This window comes from Hippichthys cyanospilos, chromosome 5 (genome assembly GCF_059441005.1).
Source record: "Hippichthys cyanospilos isolate Australia breed blue-spotted pipefish chromosome 5, RoL_Hcya_1.0, whole genome shotgun sequence".
NCBI classification, from domain to species: Eukaryota; Metazoa; Chordata; class Actinopteri; order Syngnathiformes; family Syngnathidae; genus Hippichthys; species Hippichthys cyanospilos.
In genome coordinates this window covers 20,962,951-20,988,471 of record NC_142373.1, presented here as the reverse complement: position 1 = coordinate 20,988,471, position 25,521 = coordinate 20,962,951, and the positions used below count along the sequence as shown (strand labels likewise).

General features: G+C 38.7%; 1 long non-coding RNA gene across 1 annotated transcript; it reads left to right on the top strand.

Annotated features, from left to right (window-relative positions):
• Positions 1 to 378: 378 nt before the first annotated feature.
• On the top strand, positions 379 to 24,336 carry LOC148423966 (uncharacterized). Its single transcript, XR_015865638.1, has 3 exons — positions 379 to 706; positions 6,477 to 6,535; positions 23,733 to 24,336. It is a non-coding gene; the product is annotated as an uncharacterized LOC148423966 (long non-coding RNA).
• Positions 24,337 to 25,521: the final 1,185 nt, after the last annotated feature.

Below are 25,521 nucleotides of genomic sequence, written 5' to 3'. Positions count from 1 at the left end.
ACTTTGAGTCCATACGAGGCAACTCTGGGAAACGTAAACGCAACATTGACGAAAATTAAGAAGCGAGGGTTTTTTTTTTCCTCCTCACTTCCCCAATTGAGAACTCCTCGTTTGGGGAAGTGAAGGCAACGCGTCACTTGGCGTGTGGTTCCCAGAGCCTCGAGCCATCCTTTAACCCATCATAAAACCCATCATAAAGTTTGGTAGGAGTCACAACACGAGCGACGGCAGTGCGTTCGCTGTCCGGTCGCGCGCAACTGCGTCCAACCTCGGCACCTTGTACCTCGTAGTCCCACACATGCGCACAACCAGCGTTGATATGATAAAACCAGAGTGTTGCGTTCATTGTCAACACTCTGGTGTCCGCATGTTTGTTTTTTGCTGCTTCTACACGCAAGCGAGCGGAGGGAGGTGTCACCGCCCCCCAGCACCATCACCACCCTCCTACTCCCTCCACGTCCACCCCCACCCTCCTCTCTTTTTTTCTCAATATTGACGCAAGGCAAAATAGTGGAACAAAAGAAACAACTTCGTCGAAGCTTTGCTGAAGCTGCACTTGCCCGCCAGTCAGCAGAATGAGAGCGTGGTGTCCACTCAACTTGCCGGGGAGGAGGCGGTGAACGGCGGCGGTGCCGTGGAGGGTGTCACCCCAGCGGAGAGGCAAAGATGCGGAGCGAACACTCCGCCAAAGCATCCGATCGCTGGAGTAAGTGCATTTTGTGTAGTTATCGTCATTTTAAACTTTTGATTTGAGGATGAAGGGTATTGACAACTCCTTGTGCTGAATGACAAGTTGCACCTTTTTTTTTATCCGTTTTAAATAACAATCCAATATTTAACCGCGTTTATTTTTTTTTCTGTTATGCTCCCACCGCACGTAGCAGCGAATAACCAAACAAGTTGAACTAGTTGTTGAAGCTGCAGTTATTGTGCTTTCCTTTTTGTTACTATCAGTCACGCCAGCAACACTCGCCGGCTTACAAACGTAAACTCGCGAGCGTGAATATCGACACGCAACAAAACAACCTTTATTAATCATTTCTCTCGGGGGTAGTGATTCAAAACTCTGCGTGGAAGTTTGCGGTGCAGGTCGATATTTGCGTCGTTTCGGTGTTTTCGCGAACAAAGGAAAGGGCTTGCGAGTAGTCGGCTACGCGGAGCGTCGGTGGAGGGAGAGGAGCACTTAGAGCGAGGCTGTTTACAATAATAACACGAACGAGGTGACGTCACGTGACTGACAGACGTCATGGCCAATGGTTGTGCCGGCCAGCCATCGGCAACACGCTATATTTGGAAAGAGGGTTACATCATCCAGGTACTGGCCTGGAGAAGAAGGAGGGACTTCCTCAGTGGCTCTCAATTTGTAGTCCGGGAAAAAGACAATGAATGGATTAGTTTGTTGATGGTTCGACGAGCTTTAATTGCATTTAAAACACTAATTCGTTTCAATTTTTTTTACGGTTTGCAATTAACCTAGATATCCAAATTAGACATTGTAAGCATCTTATCAGCATTTACTGAGGGAGTGTACGGCAGTAAACACTTTTTCTTTAAATAAATACATGGCATTACACAAGTGTCTCCACAGGGTCACTACACCAATGAGGTGTCAAAACACCTTTGTCACGAGTCAGATTTTAGTTATGGCTCTCCGCAAGGCCCATTGATTTTCTATCGCCACCTCATCAAATGATTTCTTACACACATCAAATTAATGGACAACTATTTTTGAAATATGAAGTCAGGGATATTAAAGGGGTTTTTAAAAGTATATGCTTGCAGTATCAAAATTTTATGAAAAGTAAAGACATGTGCAGTCTTGGCAGGGGCTATTCTACAATTCAGGGTTTATTGGTGTGTAGAGCTTCCAGCAAGCAAGCTAAATTTCAGTGTAATGGTAATGCAATTTCATTACCACATGCTTGAAACAGAAACTTAACGCTTTTTGCTGTCTGCGACTAAGACATCACATCTGAAAAAGTTTATTTAAAATTGCTGAGCCCCAGCAAATGTGGAATGACTTGTATTCATAAAACAGACAGACATATTGCGCACAACTAATTTCGAAGGGAAGACAATTCATTTTGATACAGGAGCACCTTGACATACACTAACAGTCTGCATTTTTTCTGTACTCTTATAATGAGTACTTTGGTATCAAAATTGAACCTTGAACAAGCTTTCAACTTTTAATCAAAATGTAGTGCACAGTGTAAAACACAATAACAAAAACTAACACTTGTGAATACTTTCTATACTAACATATAAAATCCACCCTTGCCTTCTCTCTGTGTGTTCTACCTGGAGTTGTAATGTGAAAAAGCATCCAGTGAGGTAGGACAGTGGTGTTCTCTCTGACCATCTGGAATTTTTCATGACAAGTCAGCTAACTCAAGTCATAAGATAGACAACAAAAATGTGGAATTGCATTGATAATTGTTTGTTCGTCGCATTTATATCGCATCACGTTACATTGGTAGGGAGTTGTACACATTAATAAATATTCTACATCTCCTGTTTGAAGGCAGGCGCTTATGCCATTATTGTAATGTCTATCAGTGTATTTCTCTCTGCAGGTAATGCACACAGAGCCAAGGCAGCAATTTACTGAGGCAGTGAAAAGTGGTTCTGTGTTTAGTTAAAATAGTACATTTGTATTGCTACAGTTTTGTATTTTTTTAGAAATTACCTATTTTATAGTCAGGCATACACACACCCAACGTAAAAGCTGGCGCATCATGATTCTTACCAGTGCAACTACTGTATATCTAGGAATTGAGCAGCAGACATACCAAGTCCTTTTCTATAACATTCCCCTGGCATGCCTGACAATTTGGCGACAGGAAGAAGACGAGACGTACGACCAGATAAAAGCAAGTCTACATTATGGCGCAGGCCGAATATTGCGATTTTTATGGATTTGATAAGAAACACAATTTAGCTCATAATGGGTTTTTTTACCCACTAAAAACCTATTTTTCCACGAATTGTAGATATCCCCAGTATAGATTTTATACAACTGTGTCAGCATTTACTGAGGCAGTGCACTCTTTTACTGTATAAACACAGATACAATTTAGATTTTTAGTCAAATAATTATGATCAGCCTATCTTTTTTTTTAACTAAAACCAATATTCACAGCATTTGTATGTGCAGTATTTGTTTTCAACTTTTAAGGAAGCAATACACACACTTGTTTTTAGAGATGATAAGAACGTGTCATTACAATGGCTACAGTAATACTGTATTTAGTTTTTATTCATATAAGCAATTGAGTTATACTTGTATCCTAAACCTAAATGCTGTGGCTATGAGTTAGATATTAAGCATTCTTTATTTTTATGAATTTTGAAAGTGAGTATTAATTGTATTCTCTACTCATCTGCAAAAATTCATATGTACTGAATTCACACTGTCATTATGTTGGGATACAGGAGTCCTATTGGGTTTGCTTTGACGCAGAATTACGTCACTCTATTATCATAACTGCGTCCTTTCCCTAATTAGAAGCTAGGCTTTTAAATTGGGCAGCCAAACAAGGCTAAAAAGATGTAAATAAACAATTATGTAATCTGTATGCTTTTAAATGAGAAAAAGCTAAAAAGAAAAATCAAATGAAGTGTTACTGTGACTCAAACGTGACGACGATGCTACTCAGTGATTTGGAAAGGAGCGTTCGCTTTCACTTACAATAAAACCGGGTGTGTCAGTTTAGCTTGTAAATGGTTTCTGGGCTTGGAGCAACATTAAAACAGGATTTTTTTTTTTTTTTAGATGCTCTATGGGCTTCAAAACAAATATTGCATGTCATGACCTAAACACAGATGTCTAATTTAGGCTAAAACGTAATGGACAAAGTGAGCCATTGAAACATTATTTATAACTTGCATCAAACCCGCAAGAGAACTGGAATTGCATCGAGAGAGAACAGACCTCTACCGAGGTCACTGATTCCGTTATTCCCTTAGAACTTGATGGTCACATTTATCTCATAAACTTTGACACATACCCCCCCCTTCCCCCCTCTCCTCCCCCTCTTCCTCCTCCTCCTCTTTGGCGCACATCCTTCTAATGAACGTCATGACAAGTAGCCTGATTCTTGCAGGTTAATCCTCAAAGATGCATGGAAGCAGAGAAGGATGTAAACTTTCCATTTTGCACATTTCAATCTCAAATAAATCATTACGTGTTGATACGATGTCTGAGAGGAGTCACACCTCCTCCAGACTTTGTGATGTATTTGTTCTTAATGTGCAATGTGAGACCAGTGCTACCACCAAAGTGAAAACAAATCCTTTTTGTGATGACTTTCGTATTCTAAATGTAAAAAAAAAAAAAAAAAAAAAAACATTACCAATGAGCTCTTGTAAAGTCAACTGGTGCCAAAATGAAACTTGACTATGCAGAAGATTTTAATTCTCATGTTTAGTGTAAAAGCAGGTTAACTACTGTTTAATACAAAAACAAAAATAAAGTAAGAACTAGTCATCGTATGAGGACACTGATACGATGATTCCACATTAAGCATTTGCAGGTTTTATCATGTGTGCTGTACGTGCTGCTTTTGTTAGATGTGTGCCACTAAGGCGCATGACCTAATCAGTAACATCAGGAGTTGGATCCGGGTTGGCCATTTATTCTTCCTATGAACATCTGGATATGAGTTGTAATATACAGGAGCTCTTTGCGAGATGATTTAGCTGACTTAAAACAGCTAAAATCTGCAGATTAGAGGACCACAAAATTTATTTTTGCATTTCCAGCAGTAAAAAAGATATTGTTTTGTCTGTAATAAGTTTGATAACTACATTATTTTTCATGTACAATTATAGAACACCAAAGAAAGTCAGCCAAAAAGCTTTTTTTTAAGACAGAGTACAAGTACAAATAACACGATTTCAATGATTAGCTTGATAAAATCACGATTAAAAAGGCCTTGGAAATGTACATAGAAAACGCAAGACCAATGAATGATGTGAGTCGTGTCAGTTCACTGGCTGCATTTCCTGGTTTGACGTGATCATGCCAAGAGGTCGTGTTGTCTACAGATTCCGATGCTGGTTTTCAGCAAACAAAAGCCAGCAACGCAACATGAAGAGTCCAAATGAATCAAACAATGAAATGAATCAGTAGAAAAATTCACATGTCTCCAAAGTGGCTCAATGACAAAATTTCCGGTTTGCTTGCGCTACTTGCTCTGCAGAGCATGTTTTGTTGCATAAATAACTATTTTTTTCAACATATAAAAGACATTTACACGCAAATCCGTTACAATTCAGAAAAAAAAGTTCAATGCCTCAATGGTATTACATTGTTTCATTAAATAAAATAAAATAAAATGTGTAGAAATGTTGTCAGCCAGCTTGGTGGAAGTGTGGTTAGCACATGCGCCTCACAGTCCAAAGTCCCGAGTTCAAATTCGGGTCGCTCCGGCCTTCCTGTGTGGAGTTTGCATGTTCTCCTGGGCACACCGGCTTCCTCCCACACTCCAAAAACATGCATGGCAGGTGTATTGGACACTCTAGATTGGCCCTAGGTGTGATTGGGTACATGAATGGTTACTCATCCCTCTGTGCTCTGCGTTTGGCTGGCAACCAGTTCAGCCTACTCCCCTGCCTACTGTGCACAGACAGTTGGGATAGGCACTAGCAAGCTTGTGACCCTAGTGGGGATAATCGGCTCTAGAAAATGGGCGAATAGAAGGAAACATTTTGTCTAATACACTCCTTTACCATACCTTTACAAAAAAAAAGGCCTCTACCTATTAGCTGAAAATGAAATCATATGTGCTCAAAGCTCAGGTAATGAGTTGAGCAATCATGTCTCGTATGTATTCTTGGTTTTATCATGTGTTCACAAGCTGAGCTGCGATTGATGTCATTTTCACCGACAGAGAGTTTTGTTAAAGTGACAATATGTAAGATTGAGACCGTTTTTCATGAAAAAATGAATGCATTAAATTATTATACAGTTCAAAAACTAAAAAAAATAAATATGTTCTTAATGACCAAAAATATGTAAATATAATTGTAGGTTCAGTTATCATTAAATTATCCATCCATCCATTTTCTAGAGCCGCTTATCCCCACAAGGGTCGCAGGCTTGCTGGCGCCTATCTCAGCTGGCTTCGGGCAGTAAGCGGGGGACACCCTGAACTGGTTGCCAACCAATCGCAGGGCACACAGAGGCGAACATATTACATGGGATTTGAATGACATTTTCCAAGTTTTCCTCCTTCACTTTCCGTAGCTAAAAGAAACATGACGACCTCCATCCAAACAGCACTCCCATGTAATATAATTAGCGATTACTAGGTTTATGTTTATACAAAAAATAAATTGTTAATATGATACCCCACATTTATTTGTATGTCATTGAAATGTATATGAGTTTTTAAAGGGAATAACTCACTAAGGTCAACGCACTGTCCCTTTAAAATGCCAAGCAATTAATTTTCAATATTTCTCATTTTTAGTTATTGATCGTAAATGGCCACAACTGGACTACTGCCGTCGTGAGTATGAATACCTTGAGGTAAGGTTGGTTTTGACACCGATAAATGGTATTGGTACTCGCTTATCTCTAAAAATTTATTGACAAGATATCTGCTTTTTGTTCCTGGGAAATTGTTCAGGATCGCTTTAAATCAGGGTCTGGCACTACTCACAAGTTAAGATAACCACTGTTGGGGCATAGGGACTGGACTGGCCTTCAAATATGGAGAATCTATATACAAGTGACACACATTACACCTGTAAATGCTTTGAGCAAAAACAAAAAATGAAACCCCAAAAATTACTGATAAACTTGGAATCGAGCTCTTAAAAATAATATCGAAAAAGCTAGGTAAATCTGCAGGTGCCAAACCACAAGTCATTATTTACAGTTAAATATGAAATCCACAAAACACTAAGTGTGGAAAAATTTGTATTTGTAAGAAACAAATTGTATGAGAGTCTCCTTGTAGTGTGAGAACATGTCAATGAGAAGGGCTTGTTGTGCTGTAGTATTTGAACAGGCAGGCCCAGCATGTGACTTGTGTTTAGTAACACCCTGACTTGACAAGAGATGAAGTAAAAGCACGATTTAGTTTTACTCCAAATCGGTGTTTTTTGTACACGTAATACTTGGGGGCCCGGCAGCCGATAAGACCACCTCAAGGGGCGCCTGCTAAAAGGAGGTCAAAGGCCTGTGTTGTGTTTTCAGGGTGACCTGCTAGCGACTATTAGCCATTGATGAATGTGATGTCCCACAAGTGTGCAGGCTGGCCCTCTCCAAAGGGGGAGGTGCCATAGCACGCCCCGCTCTAACCTCTCAGACAGCCCCACCGCCGATATACTCTGAGCGTATGTAGAGAGAGACACACACACATTGGCCTGCTGACAGGAGCACAAGGGGGCAGCTGCTACAGATGTCTCAGAGAGGGAGGGGGGAGGGGAACGAAGGAGACATCAATGGCGGGTCTCACTAAAGTCCTCAGCAGGGCTCTTTGTGTTCTCTAAAGACCAAGAAAGGCGAATAAGCCGCGCTAATGTGTTGCTCATTTGCGGTGAATATTTAGCAGTGTTGTCACAAGTGGGTCGCCTTCACACCAGTGCACACAAGAAGAACTTGCCTGACAAACTATTAAGGGCTCACCCAAAGATTTACTGTTTCATCCTGACTGACCATCAAAATTCCCAGTTAAGCTGTCTCCATCGTAAACATTTGTGTAATGTGTGTTTTAAGAAACATCTTTGCTGTCATACACTGTAAGAAAAAAGGTAATAGGCATTAGCATTTACATGCAAATAAATTAAACATATGACATGATGGTAAGGCAGTGCTTCTCAATTATATTTTGCGCCCCACGCTGACTTTAAATAAGATTATTGTCTATAAAAAAGATGAAAATTCGTATTTTATTGTAATTACACCACATGACAAAAACTTTTCTCTGGGGTCATTCCCCCTGCTCCCAGGGGGGGGCTGCCCCACTATTTGAGAAGCACTGTGCTAAAGTAACACCACCTACACATTCTCATTTGTCAATAGAAGTAAACCACTGTTTTGAGTAAAACTTTCCAAAGTTGTCTTGATTGGTGTTAGCCAGGGTTCAGAAAGTAACGTTCACGTGTGAATAAAGAAAAAAAATCAAACCGGCACAGTAATCTGTCATTCTACTGTCATCAAGCATTGAGCATGATGGTTCGTTTTGCAGATTACTTTTGTATATGCAAGAAATAAAGAGTCATCTATTCATCCACTTGTTCTCTCACTTAGCCCCAGTTGAGTAGCAAGTGTGATGGAGGCTATCCGACCTGACCTTGAGAAAGAAGCGGGATACACTATGGATTGATTGCCAGCCAATCACTGGACATATATGGACAGACAGTTACTCAAATTCACGCCTTGGGACTATTTAGTTATTTCATTGATCTAGCAAGCATGTTTTGAAATGTGGGAGAGAGGAAGCTGGAGTATAAAACCCTATAATTGGCCATAACGTTGATCGAAACCCCACATCAAAACAGTGCATATATTCATTGTCTAAGTTAGATACACACACTTTATACGATAAAAACCTTTACAAGAAAAAAGATAATCATGTTACCCAAAAGACAACCCCATAGAAATTTCTAACGAGTTAAAATCTAAAAAAAAACAACAACAAAAACAAACAAAAGAATAACATAACAATGACAAAAATGGCATATTTTTTAAGTGAAAACTCACTGAAACTCCCCTACTCTTAGAATATTACGAAATAGAAGAGTGTGACACTCAAACATGCAAAGCAAAAAAAAAAAAAACTATGGCATCCAATCTGATTATATAAAACAAAAAAAAAATCCCTTTTTCTTGATGCCTTTCTAAAAAAAAAAAAATCATTTTGCTTGGTGTCTTTGTGGCTGAGCATTCACAACTGTACATTCAGAAGACAATATACAACACTGGCTCCTTTCAGGCTCAAGCATAGCAGGAGACAAGGGCAGGGGTGATGCAGTTTTGTTTGGGCCTGCAAAATAGCGGCAATGGGCAAAGCGCGCCGTCTGAGTAGCATGGTTCATTTGTGTAGTGGCATGTGACTTGTGTTTTCGTGAGTCATAAGGATCTCCTGCCTAATGGAAGGCGGTGTGCGCTCATGTGATGCTGACACAATGCGGGACGGACTGTGTAGTAGTAGTGTTCACTCTGCCCGGTTACTGTCAGGACAGGCACCCGCGAGCTCCAGGGTCTTTTAATCTTGTTCATTTTCAACGTAGTGGCGCCGAGATGTACAGCGGCCCTTGTTAATGTCATTCAGAGAGAGTGGTCACAGTGTAATCGCTGGGGGGGGGTTCATACTAAAGACTCCTGCAAGACTGATATGCGTGTGGTGCCAATGTGGATTTGAAGATATGACTGCAGGCACGTGTGTGTACAGTACGTGTGTGTGTGTGTGTGTGTGTGTGTGTGTGTGTGTGTGAGCATTATGTTGCTCTTCCGTATGGTGTTTTTGCTGGCTCATCGCTGCCTCTCCACATGCCTGTTTAACAACACAGAGCTCCTCCTTGCTGGCTTCCTGTGCAAACCAGTTTATCTGTAAACAAGTGACTTTTTTTTTCCTCTACCTCCTCGTCCCATTGTCCATATTACAACAGCATACACACACACACATACAATGGACACCCTTTCACTTCTTCTTTGCTTGTGCAATTCCAGTTTAAAAAAAAGGAAAAAAGGACAATTCAAATAGAAAAAAAAATAATGCGCCTCAGTTGTGCTAGTACGCCTTATGCTCATGAAAGCATGGAGTTGCCAATGTGTAGAAAATATTTTTGACGGGCGAACTTAACAGGGGAGATCTGTGATCATCCACTTGTGGAGGTCTGCTTGCAATTCCTCAAGGATATACTTTAAGGTTTCAATCATCTTCAATTTCAGCCTATTTCTGCAATATCAAAGACTATTTACACCTTGACAGTGTTGAATTCTGAGGGAATGAGGGGAGACGCTTACGTTGGCTGGGAAACAAGTCAGCTTTATCCACTCCCACAACAGCGCAAACACCCATCTATGAAAATACTGAAAGAAGAAAAAATGTCAACCCATGCTCACAGCTGGACCACACTTTTTTATAGACTTGTGCTGGGCGTGAAAAAAAAGGTTTATTGTTTCAAAAAAAGTTGTTACTCATGAACAACTATTAATTTTATGAGAATAGAGTTATGATTATTTTGAGCAGATTTGGAGGGATCCTACAATGATGAAGCCCCCCCCCCCCATAAAAATATTGTCTAAACATGTAATTTTCCTGGATAAAACGTGTAATGTAATGAAAATAAAGGTAAAAGAATAAATAATTAGCACTAAAATTGGTACGCTAAAAATTGGATAAATGATTAATTTGAACAAGTATATTTTGAATCACAAATGACTTCACGTAGTTGTTTTTTAAGAAAAAAGTCATTTATCAGAAGAATAGAAAGCAATTTTCAGACAAGAAAGTCCTATTCTCGTAGAAAATAGTTACAATCTTATAAAAATACTTTTTTTTTTTTTAAGAAGAGAAGTTTGACTCTCAAGGGAATAAGTAAGATTTTTAAAGGGCCTGTCATGCAAAACTGAGTTTTTAGAGCCGTTTTATTCCTCACCCCCAAACACACTCAGATTGGTGTATTCCTCCATTGGCGTGGCAGCCACGCAATGAGAAACGGGGTTTAAGTGAACCAGCTGTCCAACTTCAGAATTAGAACTATAACCACCAAAATAATTCATGTGTAATATGGAATTTAATTGCCATTGCTCCAAAGGCAATTAATATATTTTTAAAGTCAACTATGGAAAGTTTGAAATAGCATAGCACCGACCCTTTAAAAGACAAAAAGGAATTTTCTAAGAATGAAGCTGTGTTAATTCAAGAGAAAACATCGCAATTGTGCAAGAATAGTTGTAAACATGCATGTGTCAAAGGCGTGTGAGATTATTTTTAGAACTGCATGGCCATCTATCAAATACTCCCGTAGGCTGACAGGTCACCACACCTTTGAAAGATTAAAACTTGTGCTCAAAATGTCTGTGTGTCCTCCATAGTTTGCAACCAGATTTCCTGTTTTGTCTACAATCCGACTGCGGCCTACTCTGAGTGTTGTAACATTTACTTTCGGGAAGCTGCTTCAATATCACCTGTATCATCCATAGACAGGATGAGGGACTGATCCTGAACTTGCTTTATTTTCCAATGTGCTATAGCGTGTTAAGTCTGGACATGCCCGTCTAGCCTGTACCATTGACTCAGCTGTGGGAGTGACAACCCAAGGTACCCAAGATACACATGGCCCCCGGCACAATCTGTCAGCAATAAAGTGCTGACATTGAAACTCAATTAAATTAAGAAAGCAAGCCAGACTTCGGATGTAAGACTTTGCCTTATCAACAGCTATTTTTTTTTAGCAAGTTATCAATATTTTAGAATATAAGAAACAAAACAAAAAATAATTTTAGGACGTTAAAAGTGTCTTTATTTTATTTCGCACACACGCGCGCAGGAGACAGTTTCCTTTTCATTGAATTGAAACATCTAAAACTGTTTTATTCTTGACAACATTTGAAATTATTGCTGTGTGATTTTAACTGAGTGTGTTTAGACTGTTTCGGAGTACTGTAAATGCAATGACGTTTCCATTCATCTCAACAGTGGAGGACGATTTAAAATTACCACTGTACTTGGAAAAAAAGCGCCATCTTGTGGTTCAGTGACCTTTATGCCCTTAACCCTCCGTGTACAGTACATTAATCTTGCCATTAAAAATGGCTCAGTTAAATTGTTAACGTTTACGAGAGAAAGAAAAGCAGAGTCAGTGGTGGGGCAGAGCGTTTGCTTCCGTTTGATTACATTTTTAGAGAAGGAGAAATAACTGCTCGGATCTAAGCATAAAACGTCTACAGCTGCGTTTAAACGCAGAGAATCGTTCAAAAGTCGTTGGTGCTCATAGAGGGTTAATTTTTCTCGCTCTCTTCCTCCCTCTCTCTTTCTCTCCCTCTCTCTCTCTCTCTCTCTCTCTCTCTCTCTCTCTCTCTCTCTCTCTCTCTCTCTCTCTCTCTCTCTCTCGCTCCCCCCCTCTCTCTCTGTCGCTCGCTCTTGCTCCCGCCTCTAGATTACGTATCCAAACGGGCCAATCAGCGGCGAGCGCTGCTGCTTGTCGCCAGCCAATAGGAGGGCTGGTTGACTCCGTCGAATTTGAATGAGGAGTGTATCTTTCGGCGCCATTTTCGAGTGAGCAGCGATCGCCCGAGCAGCTGCTGTGTTTTACAGCAGGATGCTGCGGACCAGAGCAGCCACCACCGTCGCTTCTTTTTCTTTTGCTATGGAGGATAAAACAGTTTGCGTGATTGGGCGAGAGAAGAAGAAACGGCATATTGAAGGAGAGCGAGGTAATTGCCACCGCGCGACATTTTAATTTTGAGTTTTGACAAGAGGTGGGGGGGGGGGGGGGGGGGGGGGGGTGGGAGGAGACGTTAGTCTTTTTCGGCCAGCTCCGTAGCTCCCAGCATGTTAGCTTAGCGTGTTAGCATCCATCTGGGTCGAGGGGCGGCACGGGTGGGGGCATGGTTGGAACGCGCAAAGACAGCTCTCCATTTTCTTTTTTTTTTTCCTCTGTAAATTGCGGGTGCGGCTGCGTTTATTCGACGGAAAGGTGTATTCGCGTAAGTTTTTAATGTAGAAATTTAAATCAGTTTTTTTTTTCTGGATCCAGTTTGAGCGGGAGGTGCATACAGCTGCCAGGCGCACTCGCACCGAGACGCGCAGTGTCAACAAATGCACACGGAACCTCCACTCACTTTTAGGAGGGAAAACGCACAGCCGAAGACGGAGGGCCACATAAGCGACTTTTATTTTACTCTGTGCATCCACCAGTCAACTATAACAATATTATTTGCGCCAGAAAAATACTCCATGCAATTTGAATAGTCGGATTCGTTGTTACAACATAGGTGAGCAAACTATGGCTTGAGGACCACTTATGGCCCACTGATCACATACTTAAATAATTCTCGTTAAATTAGATGTTAAATATGCAAATATCATTGAAAACGTGTTTGAATAATTCAGTGTAAATAATTTAATTGAAAATAAATGGTATGGTTTTAAAAGTAAATCAAGAGCCCAGGGTAAAGAAACACTGGGCTAATTAAGATTAAACCAATTAAAAAAACACCAGTTTCTTTGCATTTTGTTGGAGGTTTTTATTAACTGATCGTTTTCAAGCAATCTCTTACATTATAAGTAATTAGACTTGTAAAAAATTAAATAAATAAATAAGCACTGGTATTGTATAGTACATGCAGACAGGCTGGATTCGATATCTGGTCAGTGCCCCAATATCCAGTCACATCCAGTGCAATACCAGGATTTTTTTAAAGTGTGGTTTATGTCCTGAAAGGCATCCAGTGTAAAAACTGCGGCAAAACAAGTCATGTAAGTGATCTTCTGTGGTTACTCTTGATTTTACAAGCTAAAGTCACAACATTTTGTCATTCATAAAGGATGTTTAACTGTTATCCTAATTGTTCCTAATATCCAAATTGTTTGTGAATGACCAGTCCCTTCTATCCATTAAAAAATCTAAAACAAATGCTAAAGTTTACCCACCCTTTAACTAACCAGATCTTCCTTGATGACCTTCAAATACAGATACACTATTTTATTGTTCTGTTACCTTGCTTTAAGTGCTTTGTTTTTTCATCCGACTAGCTTCTAACAATTTTATCTAATATGCCTTCTGGTTTGCCTTTGAAATTCCCTGTGGTGTTCTTTTTTTTTTTTTTTTTTTTAAATCTAAATAAAATATTTCCTCTTCCACCATTATTTAAAACAAATGGCTGGAGAATAAGTTTCACTTTGGGGTGTTACAACATGGAGTTATAATTGTATGGCCTCACCTTCCGTTCTGCTTTTCTCCTTCCTATCGGGAAGCATTTTAGTATTTATGAAATAATTGCACAATTTTTTATTCTTGCAATGGATTATGGGCATTTGTTATAGTAATCTTCCCTGAGGTTCTAATCATTTGTATAATAGCACAAGGGGCCAGATTAAATGCTCTGGCGGGCAGTATATGGCCCGTAGGTTTTCGTTTGACCATCGCTGCATCTAGGGAGATCAGTTTAATATGTTACATAATCCTAGGCCTTCCTGTCTTTTTCTTTGGTATTGTATAGATATAAGTGGTTGCTGTTTTCAGTCTTTAAAAAAAATGGCAGTATCTTATTTGGACTCACTTTGTGTGGATTTAAGAAAAAACATGCTTTTTTTAAAGCGCTTTCTAGTGTGCTGAAAACGACTTTATGTGATACGGAGGCAAATTTGTCTCCCCCTGCAGAACATAAAAGCATGTGGAGGAGGAAATGACTGTAGTGTAAAATCTGATATTTTGTAGGCGGATAGTTTCACATGGACCTACGCCACCAAAAAGAAAAAGGGCCTGGCAACTTTAAATGACATTCATTTTACTCCCTCATGTGCACCCTTGTATGTTGTCGTGCTCCAGTGTAATACTCACATGATCTTAGACATCTAGTGTAGCCGTGAAACCACTGTGCTCCAAAACAATCAATGGAAATTAATTTACTTTAACTATGATATAGTACATTTATTTAAAACTACTTCAGAGTTCAAATCTTTCTGAATGAAATTTTGGGCAAGGATTTTTCTTTTTTTTTTTTTCTTTCTTTTTTGTCAAACCAGCATTGGTTGCTATGTATTCAAATGTGTCAGAAGTACTCAAAGTTAACTTTTTTTTTTAAGTTTTACACAGTCAGCTGCTTTGTGTTACATACTCATTTTTTAGTCACTGAGGGTGTGTTTAGTACAGTAATAATATCATCAAAGCTCTTAGTAATAGCACATCATGTTGTAGTAATTTATTACCTTCGTATATCACTTTCTCTTGTATGTTATGCGTAATGTGGCTATCACAAAGAAAGATTGTAAAACATTTCGACTCAAAAGTATCACACTGATTATATTGTACATATTTAAAAAAATACTTTAAATAGGAGAATGTATCGGGGTACAAAAATAAAATTCAAAGAGTGGACCTGAGCCCGGTCATCATTTAAAAACATGTTTCTTGATTTTTGTTTGACTTTAATGACGATTTGTAATTTTAAAACTCCCCTCCCCTTCCATTGCAAATTGTATGAAGCAAATGAATCTTTTCCAGGCGCCATCATAGAGCTTTCTGCACAGACATTTGATCTTAATTTCTAACTGGTGTACAAGTGGGAATATTGGAATAAGTTCCAAGGCCAAACTGTCACATAAAAATTCAACATTTCCAACTTTCATCAACACACTGTATTATAAGAGTGGAATAACACAAAACTACACACCCTTTGCCGACATAGAATGGGACAAAGAATAGTAATATATTTGTACATACAAAATTGTGTGTCGTGTAGAGTAGTTGGTAAAATATACTTGTATTAGTGAAACTGAAATTCTAGAGCAATTTCCTTCTAAGACTTTTGGATTTTTCTCCCTTTTAATCATCTGTGGTACACAAAAAACATTGCAAAAGATATAAACTTAAATTTATTCCATCAGATGCACGCATGCTTGTTTGACCTCTGTTTTATTTGACTTTTGGGTGTGTGTTCATGTAAATAGACGATTTGTAATATTTTAGTAAAATGACTGTTATAAATGTGGTGGCAGCATTCCAGTTTGTTTTCTGGTGTTCTTTTTTTTCCTCCCAACAGTCTTCGATGTGCCGTTTCGGTCTAGGTGACATATTGTGACTCATCACTCTTTCTTCTTCCCTGACCCCTCTGGCAAAATGAACTCCCACCCCCACCACAACCCCTCGCTTCTTGGTCTGTTTTCTTCCCTTTCCTTATGCTGACATGTGTTGTAGCCCCCCCCCCCCCCCCCCCCCCCCCCCCCCAACTCTTCCTCCTTTTTGCACTGCTCAGCACAAGGTTTACGCCCTATTTTGACCGTCTGTCTTACATTAATACATTAGGTACAGTACAAGCTGTCAAGTTTGCATGCCACCTCCGTCCTAGTCAAGTTCTAATAGTGTAAGTTGCGGAGGCTGTCCTACGATCTTGTATGTAACATATGCAAAAAAAAATAGCATAGATTTAAGGCATAACATGTTTATGTTAATATGTTTAACTGCGCTAGTACTTGTTTTGGTCTGCTTCAGCATTATTTAATTTTTAAGCTGCAGGGAACAAAATTGTGTGGTTTTCACCCTAATGCCAAAATAATGCCAGCATGTGCTGTTACCTCCAAAAAAAATAAGAAAATACAACCAATTTTATAATTGAATGCTGCATAGCAATGCCTTTTGTAATTTACATGCTTCTGGTTCTTTTTATTTATTTACATGGTATTCATGACAGGGAGTTGCATTGTTATGTGATTTAGGTGCATAGCACTGCATTTTGTAATTTACACGCTTCTGGTTCTTTTAATTTATTTACATTGTGTTTATGACAGGGAGTTGCATTGTTATGTTATTTAGGTGCATCTGATTCTTATAAAAAATGGACCATGTATTGTGATCAACAGCATGTGGTAAACAATTGTTTTTCATTTTTAATTTAAATATTTCTGAGAGGGAGCGCATGTGTCATTGATGTGCTTCTGGTTATTTATTTATATATTTTGCGGAGCTACATAAGCTTTGCCGGTGAATCTCTTCCATTGTAGGTCATTTGAGGTAACACTATCACAGCGGAGCAGGATGCGCACTCCCTGCAGTTTGGTTTTCTGTCACACTAGTCCTTTTCAGCACCCTTCTAAGTGTGCTTGGTAAATTAAGCCACACTGTTAAAAACTACAACAACTCCAGACTAAACTGGGCTCCTAAAATGTCATTCGGCTGCAATGGCTTTTTATCTTCAAATTCATTCCCCTTTACTGGCTGGGTACCCTCCACGCTGGTCATCGTCTGCTTATAAATTTCATGCATACATATTTTATAACTGAAATATTTCGCTCGTTTGAAAAGCATCATAACTGCATTTGGTCATACACACACACACACACACACACACACACACATATATATATATATATATATATATATATATATATATATATATATATATATATATATATATATATATATATATATATATATATATATATATATATATATATATATATATATATATATATATATATATATATATATATATATAAAAGCCAAAATTAAAATAACATTTAAATTATCTTCAATTAATTGCTCAGCCCTAAAAAAAAAAAAAAAACAGTATTTTATCGCCAATCTTTAATTCATTACATTATGTTCTAATTCAAGGTTGTCAGCACTTGCCTTATTAAAACGTGTATTAAAAAGTGGCAAACGCATTGACTTTTTTCTCAGCAGTGTCAATGCTTGCTGCTGGTGAGTCCAAAGCATTTAATCGGGGACATTACTATGTGAGTTTTGTGTCATTTGTAGCTATGTACATTTGTAGCTATGTACATTTAACCACAAAGCTTCGTTTGGAAAAGTTCATCAAAACAAACTGCATTTAAGATTTTAAAAGACAGCATTTCTCTATGGGCGTGTCATTCAACTTGCTGTAAGTCGCAACTTCCTCTTTTTGCTAAAGAGTGGGTGTGGATGTCATGCATGTACTATATACAGGGTGTTACTTAAGCCTGATTTCTGCCTCTTGTCGGTACACATTGAATTGTGATTACTCAACTGCAGAGGGCACCAAGCATCGGTTAGTTGAAGTTGTACAAATGCATTGTTTTAAAGCCCCAATTACATTCTTTTTTGGCACATCTGTTTAGACTGGACTGTGAAGTCTGCCACGACACATGCAGAGATCGTTCGAGTGGACTGGGCAACGAAGTGAGGGATGACTTTTCTGCACCTCTTTTATCGCTGTGAAAGTACCTGTTTGTTAAGCAAGACTTCTTAATGTTGTGTCCGTGCGTTACATGTAAAATAATAGCAATAGTTCAACATGGTTTGAAGTGCTGCCAATAAGCTTGGGTTTTCATCACCTCGGGTTTGTTTGCGGAAGAACCACTTAGCTGGTAACTTTCTTTGGAGTAAGCACAACCCAAACGTTCCTGCATTCTAGCATGATGGCTAAAAGGACAAAGAGAGGTTGGAGTTTGTCATAGTTGCTTTTTTTATTGTCAGATATTTAACTGAGACGATAAAGATGTCTTGCGGCGTAGAACTCAAGTCCTCAAGGGCTGATATCCTGCATGTTGTTTTTTTTAACCATACAGTGTGTGTGTGTGTGTGTGTGTGTGTGTGTGTGTGTGTGTGTGTGTGTGTGTGTGTGTGTGTGTGTGTGTATAAATTGAGATTTTTTTTCAAGGTCCTTTTCAAATGACTTTGTTAACAATTTATTCCAACAATTTCAGATTTTTCATGAATTATATGATAAGGTAAATGCATATAAAGCATTATTTAATCTGAAAGACAGTTTATCTACTACTCTTGAAGGTGACCTTACTAAATACTCAGACATTCTTTTTTATTAGGAAACTTATGACCAAATTCATCCTTCTATTTGACCACTCTGTAACTTCCACGAATGGGTTTTAATTAGTTGTGGCCTGTCTTTCGGAGACACGTACAGTAAAATAACTTTTATTCCTGCTCTGTGTTTTAACACCTATTTAACAGGGACTCATTTAAATATGTTTCAGTTTTGTGTGTGTGCGAGCGCACACATTTGTGTGGGTCTGATGTGTGGTACCGTAATTCCCCAAGATGCACCTGTGTATAGGACATACCTTTAAACACATGGAATACCTTTGTATCTCGTCCCATGCCATGCCATGTTAGCTCTGCATAGACCATAATTTTGAGTACGATTGTGTTAGTTGACAGATGTAGCCTTTGGATCAGGGGTGTCAAACGGTCCACAAGCCGGTTATGGCCCGCAAATGGGTTTAGTCTGGCCCTCGAGATGATTTATTAAAGTATAAATATGAGCTGATTTTTTTTTTTAAATGAAAAACTTGAAATGTTAAGTTGTGGTCCAAATTTTTAAATAATTCAAATTTATTTCGCAGAAAAATTGCACTGTTGGCTTCTTTGTCTTTACAAAGATTCTGGGGATTTATTTTAACGGTGCTATGTTAGCTTTATCCTAGCATTCAGTCCTCCACGTTTCTCCTGCCTGTTTACGGTCTCTATGCCGCCTGCGAGCAAAGATCACCGATAAAATGGTACGGATTTTGCTGTCCAGTGTCCAAACAATCGAATCCAGCTGGCTTCTGCCTTCATGTGTGAAGTTTATATGTTCTCCCTGAACCCACGTGAGTTCTCTCCAGGCACTTCGGCTTTCTCCCACGCTCCCAAAACATGCATGACTGGTGTATTGGACATACTAAATTGTCTTTAGGTGTGATTGGGTGCATGGATGGTTGTTTGTCTTTGTGTGTTCTGCAATTGCCTGGCAATCAGCCACCTGTGCTTCCCATAAACACCTGGGGTATACACCAGCAATCCATCGACCCTAGTGAACATAAGCTATAGATAAGGGATGGATGGTTAAGGCACGTTTTAATCTGTCTCAGGGGGCGACCATTTTACCACTTGCTGTCAACTAGAAATGACATTACAGTTGTGTCATATTTTCTGAGTAGGTCATGAGATGTTCGCAAAAAGATCCGTGATTGAAATTTCACAATATGTATGACATCACAGTTGCTCTGATAACCACCAAACAGCACAGGTTAGGTATAGAATATTATACTGTAGTAATAATAAGTAATGAGCAACTATAAAACATTTAAAAAAAAAAGTTAAACAAGTGGGCTATGAATTAAAATTTGAGGATGGAGTGGAGGAAAGAGCTGTGTTGGATAAAAATAAGTAAATTTTGTTGTTTAATTCATGTTACACAAATGAATTACTAAAGACCCGTAGTGCTGCATAGATCATATTATTGTATTATTGGCCTGACTTACTGTTTAAAACTGATTTTAAATCACGATAAATTAACATTTTGCACAGCATTTATTTTTTATTCAATCAAATCTTCAAGTAAATGTTTGTTGTTGATTATTACTTGGAGTAAAATCGTAATTCTCCAGAATCACAGGAGGGAAAAGAGTAAGATTTTGTTGTAGATGTAAATTTATTTGGTTTCATATGTACTGTGAAAACCATCCAGCCATCCAAAGACTCCTAATTCAATTTGTTATCAAATTAAGATGCACGTCTTGTGAATTTCCTCGCCCCCAAGAAAGTGTTAGAAATAGAACAAAATATTTGTTTCAGGGTCATAATTTGACCCATGGGAAAAGATTATAATAATACATTTTAAAGTAACTTTGCTGTGTTTTCAGAACATCATTCTCTAGTGTCCTCATCCTTTTTTTGAGTGGGGGGGGGGGGGGTATAAATATTGCTTTAAAGCAAGAGAAAAACTTCTGATTTAATCCTATTCAAGCTTCACATTTTGATAAACCCCATAAGTCACTCATCTTTTTGAATGTCTTAAAAGTCATCACACTAAATATGTCTATACATTTTGATATTTTAGTTAAAAAAAATTTGCATTCATCAGACATTGTTAAAAGTGAGTCGGACTCCAAAGTATAAAAGTTTATTTTTCATGAACGATGCAGAGGTGTGAAGTTCTTGTGTAGGGGAAGGGGAATTCCCTGATGATGTATAAATGCAAATTAAGAGTTTATTAGTGACACTTTTTTTGTCACTCATTTGGCATAATGGAATTTCCTTCCTTTTCCCCATGATGTGATAAAAACAGGCAAAGTCAATCCCACTTGCTCCCGGAGACGACAACCTATAACATTGGTGTCGTTGCCTTGCTGACAGAGTGCAGAGGGTTACTTGACCCTTGAACTGCAGGGTCAGCTGACTCTTTGAGGCCATTGAGTGGCGAGCAGATGCTGTAGTAAATGGCTTAAAAGGGCTTGGCCTCAAAGGCTGACATGTCTGGACATGCTTCCTGACAAGGCTGGCAGGAACAAATTAGGAGAGGTTTTTGTTTATAATGGGAACACTTCTCCGGATTTGAAAACAAATGAAATGAAATGTAATGCACAGTTGTTAGTATTTTGTTTAAAAGGCGTTATCATTATTATTATTATTTTTGCTTGGTTAAGATTCTCTATAGTTGACATGGGAAACAGGAGAAAAAGTGATGTGAATAGCTCTACCTTTGGCTTGATGGAAATGCAAAGAACAGTAGGAACATTTAAAGTGCAACAGATTTTCACAAAGTAAACAATGTAAAGTGAATTCATTTGTTCCATAATCACACTGTCACTATCATATCGCCTTTAACTGTACAGACAAAAATGTTAACAGTCACATGCAAGTATAAAGCCATGATGGCCACAGGATCATAAAAGTGAAAGAAAGGAAAACTACTCACCGTTGACACTTATACTGGAGAAGTGACCATGAAGTTGTTCGCCAAATACTTTCAACTGATGACTTTTTATGAAATTGTTGAGCTTACTGCATTGGTTGTGATTGTGGTGCTTCTATTCTGATCCATATTTTGTTGACCACTGTCATGATTGTACATCACAATAATAGTGTCATCGCGATAATGGTAGATCCAATAATGAATACTGCAAAAGCCTGCATCGGTGCAGAATAAAAACACTAAATATTAAACATTTACTCATACTTGACATTATAGCTAGAACAGGAGTGTCAAAGTCATTTTATCTCAGAGCATAAAAGCATTTTCTTAAGTTGCAGTTTTTTTTCATTTGTTCAAAAAATATGTATTTTATGCATGATACATAGTAAATAAGCAACAACAACAAAATACAATGAAAGACAAAAATTCAGAGGAAGGAAAACACTCCAATCAAAATCTGTGGTTGCGCAACTTCTTTGCAAGGATTGCAGTGAGGTGCTAAAGTTAATTGCTAATGTGAATGTCCAACGTTCTATAACTGAAATGATCAGCAAAGTATTTCACACAGCACCTGGTCACTTCCGCATGCAAGTTGCAGTGCTCATCTGGGCATTGTCTGTAAATGTATTGTATTGTAACGTTCGTTGTTGTCTGGCACAAGGAAGACTGCGGATGAGAACTGAAAGGCAGTTGTTTTCAAGCGCTAGAGTGAGTTGCGGCTGACAGCAGCTCGGGATGATGCTCTTTTCAAACATTTTGCAATTTTTCTTTCAATAAAAGAAGCGTGAATACTTTAACACGCACAAATGGCCTTTACGTGTGAGTTTGAATGGTTGTGCAGTATGATCTTGTTCATTTATCTCTGCATGAGTGTATGTGTGTGTGTGTGTTGGGAAGGATAATGTTATTGGGTCAACGGAAAAGGACTGTCTTCATTTCAGATCCATTGAGACCTCTGCTGGTAACACGACAGCCTCACTCATTAGACAATCATTGTTTTCTTCCTATGTTCCGTTTTTGCAAAGGCACCTTATGAATTTCCATATAGTCCACCTGAGGACAGTTATTCATATATATATGAGCACACTTACGTACATTTCTTTTGTCTTTGTTTCATTAGGGTCAAGTAGTTGTGAGATAATTACTGTACCCAGTGCTTCTCAAATAGTGGACCGGGTGATGCAGGGGGGACACAGATGATGTTGTTTTTGTCTTTTTTTTTCTCTCTTCTTCTTCTTATTCAGGCACTTTGATAATTTGAGAAGGGCGGCTCATGCAGCAGTGAATAGCACGTTCACTTCACAGTTCAAAGGTCCCAGTTCAAATCCACCTGGCTCCGGCCTTCTTGTGTGGAGTTTGCATGCTTTCCCCGAGCCCGCGTGGGTTCTCTCCAGGCGCTCCGACTTCCTCCCACGTTCCAAAAACATGCATGGCAGGTGCAAGCCTTGGACCTTTGTGAGGATAAGCAGCTGTAGATAATGGATGTATGGATATAATTGAGAAGCACTGCTGTAACCTAACACACGGTGATGCTCGAACGTTACTGGCCTGAATGTGAATGAATGATATGTATCATTCTTCAGTCATAAAAAGTTAGCGCCCCCCCCCATGATAAAACTCAAACAAAACACTTAGATGGCTTTGGCTTGATACAAAATTTAGTAAGCATTTCATATCTTCAGTAACCTTGTCACACAAGAGTAAAAAGATGTTTACATTTTCATAAGTGCTACACAACTGTGTAAGATGTACCCAGAGTAAAACCGTAAAGGACACACATCATGATGATGCTTGAATGTGGCGTAATTTATTTCAACTACATTCCCACCTTACTTACATGAGTGATTCTGCTCCTTTAACTTTAACCACCTCATTGCAGCTAGCCCTTTTAGAATTAGCGGCCGAAAAAAAGCCGCCGAGCTCCTGTGATTTACAGTGAACAGCCTCTGTATGCTAGGGACATCCTGAGCCTTGTAGCAAAGAGTGAAGTATTTAACAAGTACGTATTTAACAGCTACCCTGAAAGGTTTGTAATTGCCAAAGAATTCCGCAAAATGGTAGCAAAGTACTTTTTTTTTTTTTGCATTAGACGAGGCTATTTTCTGACTAAATGAAGCTGCTCCCCTCAATTTCAACATAGTTGTTTGACGCACAAAAGCAATATATTGTTAGACATGGCTTTGATTTAACAAAAAAAAAACAGGTGAGGATTTTTGGGGACAAAAAATGAGCAAATTCTTAAGTGCAACAGTGCAAATTCATTCGCTATGCTGTTTTGACTTGTCGCATGACACTTCTTCAAACCCTGTATTTTGTATCACTTTGGCAAAGTCTGTTGTCACTGATGTGGTTTTGCCTTTGTGTGTTACAGGCTGCAGCGTGTGAAGGGAGAACCCAAGCGCCTCAACCAGATCATGACTGTTGTGGCAGTGCCGTAGCAGCACGGAATGGTTTGTGGTTACACTGAGATGCAGGCCATACCGTGCTGCCACAGTGAAGCCCGACCCTCTCATCCAACCGCGGCCCCCCACAGATCTGAGGCCTATGTGTAGCATCGTTTCAGGTCACTTGACTGTAGCAGCACGTAAATATTGGAGTGGACTCTCTCAGCCGAAGCCTCCAGTATTGATCGTGCTGCTGAAGCAAAGATGACCACTAGCTTGCAAACGCTTCAACTAGCATAAAACTTTCAACATAAAAACTGTTCAACATATTTATGCTGCCGTAAATAAACTTGCTGGATAGAAAATTCTGTCTGTCTTTGATGTCCTCACATTCGTACTACCGCTAATGAACATTCTATGCCCCCCCCAAAAAAAAGACTGTTGTTGACATACAAAAGAGGGAAGCCCATTGGAATGGTTTGGCTAACATAGAAAAAGCAGTACATAAACATAGAAAGCAAGTTCCCTTCACAGAATTTAAGGCGCTCTAATTATTTTGGAGCATTACTATTTTCTATGCATGACCATATTGTGTGCCCACGTTCATTATATGTGTTCGCTCCACCCATTCCACTATTATACTCAGATTACGTTGTTTGAACAAATGTAATACACCCTTAACATTGTTTACTATTATTCCAAAAAGGTGCCCTGTCATGAGTCTTGCGTGTGTGAATAAACGGCCTTTTTTTAATAATAATAATAATTTATTACAGTAAACAAGGAAGAAAAGCATTACATTATAAGCAATCTACTTTGGCTCCCAGTCCCAAGTTTGCGGAACACACACACACACAAATATGTAAACGCAAGTATTGCAACTGAAAATGCTCGGAACCGTTTTGCTTATTTTTCATATACATTCTTAAAAATACCTCAACAAGAACATTATTTTGAGCTGAAGCTTTTTTTTTCTTCCATAAAGTTGAATGATTTTTTTAAGAAGAACTGAAATGGCTCAAAAAGTTCCGTACACGTTAGAACTTATATCTGATAGCCATATTTTCACGTTTAGCCTTAATTTTACAGAGCTCGCGTTTGAACTTAAAATACTTAATATTTTTTTAATGCTTTTACATTTTTGTTTCGTGCTCAATACAGTTCGGTTATATTTTTTCGTTTCTAATTTCTTGTCGCAATCTTTTTTTTTTCCTCAACAAAGTGTGACCATAACCAACCAGAAATGCAGTATTTGGGTTTCTTAGCTTTTTCAACTTAATGTAACACGAATAATTAAACGATTGACACTTTTAGTGGCGAATAAAAAAAACAAAGCAGGAAAATGCAAGTGACGACCGGTATCTTGAGCTCACCAGGCCTCACTTTTTGGCCTTGATAGGTCATTACCCACACTCACACACGATTTTTTATATTTATCCTGAATATCTTGTTTCGGACCATGTTTATTTATTGTTGTAATGTTGTAGAGGAACTGCTCACATTTAAAACAATTTTACGTATTTCGTGAAAACTTATTGCGACAGTGAAAAATAACGGCCTGCGTTTGGTAACCTGTTATTTAGGTCATGCTTTTTTCGTTGTTTTTTTTTTTTTTTTTTTTTTTATTTAGACCTTCTCAAGAAATTATATGTAGTTCTACTACTATATGCTGTAAAACATTAAATAATAAGGCACATGGTGAATCGTAAAGGAATTTTTTTGATTTGGGGACGATGGACTCGATGACGCTGTAATGCGTTTTGTGAAAGCGTTTGT